This window comes from Styela clava, unplaced genomic scaffold (assembly GCF_964204865.1).
Source record: "Styela clava unplaced genomic scaffold, kaStyClav1.hap1.2 HAP1_SCAFFOLD_143, whole genome shotgun sequence".
NCBI lineage: Eukaryota > Metazoa > Chordata > Ascidiacea > Stolidobranchia > Styelidae > Styela > Styela clava.
Window position 1 is genome coordinate 30,001 of NW_027556723.1, and position 2,500 is coordinate 32,500.

The 2,500-nt window shown below is 53.6% G+C and overlaps 1 non-coding gene across 1 annotated transcript; it reads left to right on the plus strand.

Annotated features, from left to right (window-relative positions):
• The first annotated feature begins 543 nt into the window (after nt 1-543).
• LOC144419642 (small subunit ribosomal RNA) lies at nt 544-2,353 on the plus strand. Its single transcript, XR_013474188.1, has one exon. It is a non-coding gene; the product is annotated as a small subunit ribosomal RNA (ribosomal RNA).
• The last annotated feature ends 147 nt before the right edge of the window (nt 2,354-2,500 follow it).

Sequence of the window (2,500 nt, forward strand, 5' to 3'; positions counted from 1 at the left end):
ATACTAACCTAACCCTAGGTAAGGCATGTCAGAGCGAAAGACAGTAATTTCGAATGAGCCAAGAAAGAGCGGTGCGGGGCCGGTCGGAGCGCACCCTTTTCTCGGTGGCTGGCGGGCGAGAGAGTGCTGCGTCGCCGGCATCGGCGTCGAAAGAAGCCGAGCCAAAAAAAGTTAAAGTACAAACGCGATGCTAATGAGCGAGCCGTTGTCTCGACTAATATGTAGGGGGCGTTCGATCGAGCGTCTGGCTTGAGCGCTTGTCGGCCTAGCAGAACGGTCGCATTGTTATGCCCGGGTTTTAGGCACCGCTGCAGGCGGCCGGCAGAGCTCTTGTTTGTGCGAAACTGAATGGATCGAGCCCGAGAGAGGGCGAGCAAAGAAAAAACGCAAATCGCTCCGCCTGGCACTGCCGGCGAGAGCGTGGACGTCGCGGCCAGCGACTGTCGAAGCTGAGTACGGCCGCAGGCGATCGCCTCGGTCTTAAACGAATGCGACGAGCACGCGCCGGGCGGCCCAGCAAGGGCCGAGCGCAGCTGTCGCAGCTATCTGGTTGATCCTGCCAGTAGTGATATGCTTGTCTCAAAGATTAAGCCATGCAGGTGCAAGTACGAGTTCTCGTAAAGCGAAACTGCGAATGGCTCATTAAATCAGTCTTGGTTTATTTGGTCTCGTAAGCGAAGTGGATAACTGTGGTAATTCTAGAGCTAATACATGCATTAAGCGCCGACTTCGGGAGGCGCGCTTTTATCAGATCAAAACCGACCGGGTTCGTCCTGTGACGTTTGATGACTCTGGATAACCACGCGGATCGTACGGTCTCTGCACCGACGACGTATCATTCAAGTGTCTGCCCTATCAACTGTCGAAGGTACGCTACGTGCCTACCTTTGTGATAACGGGTAACGGGGAATCAGGGTTCGATTCCGGAGAGGGAGCCTGAGAAACGGCTACCACATCCAAGGAAGGCAGCAGGCGCGCAAATTACCCATTCCCGACACGGGGAGGTAGTGACGAAAAATAACAATACAGGACTCTAACGAGGCCCTGTAATTGGAATGAGTACATCCTAAAACTCTTAACGAGTATCCATTGGAGGGCAAGTCTGGTGCCAGCAGCCGCGGTAATTCCAGCTCCAACAGTGTATGCTAAAGTTGTTGCGGTTGAAAAGCTCGTAGTTGGATTTTGGGCGAGCGCCGCCGGTCCGTCGCAAGGCGTGTCACTGGTTGCGTTCGCCTCACCTTCGGTTCTCCGTCGGTGCTCTTGACTGAGTGTCGGCGGTGGCCGATAAGTTTACTTTGAAAAAATTAGAGTGTTCAAAGCAGGCTGTTCGCCTGCATAGTGTTGCATGGAATAATGGAATAGGACCTCGGTTCTATTTTGTTGGTTTTCGGAGCACGAGGTAATGATTAAGAGGGACAGACGGGGGCGTCCGTACTCTGCCGTTAGAGGTGAAATTCTTGGATCGGCGGAAGACGAACTACTGCGAAAGCATTCGCCAAGAATGTTTTCTTTAATCAAGAGCGAAAGTCAGAGGTTCGAAGACGATCAGATACCGTCCTAGTTCTGACTATAAACGATGCCAACTAGCGATCGGGAGGCGTTACCATGACGACCTTTCCGGCAGCTTCCGGGAAACCAAAGTCTTTGGGTTCCGGGGGAAGTATGGTTGCAAAGCTGAAACTTAAAGGAATTGACGGAAGGGCACCACCAGGAGTGGAGCCTGCGGCTTAATTTGACTCAACACGGGGAAACTCACCCGGCCCGGACACAGGTAGGATTGACAGATTGAGAGCTCTTTCTTGATTCTGTGGGTGGTGGTGCATGGCCGTTCTTAGTTGGTGGAGCGATTTGTCTGGTTAATTCCGATAACGAACGAGACTCTGGCATGCTAAATAGTTACGCGACCTTCTCGGTCGGCGTCTAACTTCTTAGAGGGACTAGTGGCGTTTAGCCACACGAGATTGAGCAATAACAGGTCTGTGATGCCCTTAGATGTCCGGGGCCGCACGCGCGCTACACTGAGTGAAGCAGCGAGTGTCTAACCTAGGCCGAAAGGTCCGGGTAACCCGTTGAACCTCATTCGTGATTGGGATAGGGACTTGCAATTGTTTCCCTTGAACGAGGAATTCCCAGTAAGCGCAAGTCATCAACTTGCGTTGATTACGTCCCTGCCCTTTGTACACACCGCCCGTCGCTACTACCGATTGAATGGTTTAGTGAGATCCTTGGATCGGCCCCGTCGCGGCTGGCAACGGCCGCGTCGGCGTGTCGAGAAGACGATCAAACTTGATCATTTAGAGGAAGTAAAAGTCGTAACAAGGTTTCCGTAGGTGAACCTGCGGAAGGATCATTACCGAAGGTGGTGGTAGGCCCCGGCCGACCGCGCACTGAATTGTCTTTGGGTGCCGCCGAGAGGGCGGCCGTCAATCGGGGTTCCGCCCCGTGCGACACGCGTAACACGTTGGCATAGCAAGGCAGCCGAGTGCGATGGTGGCTTCTG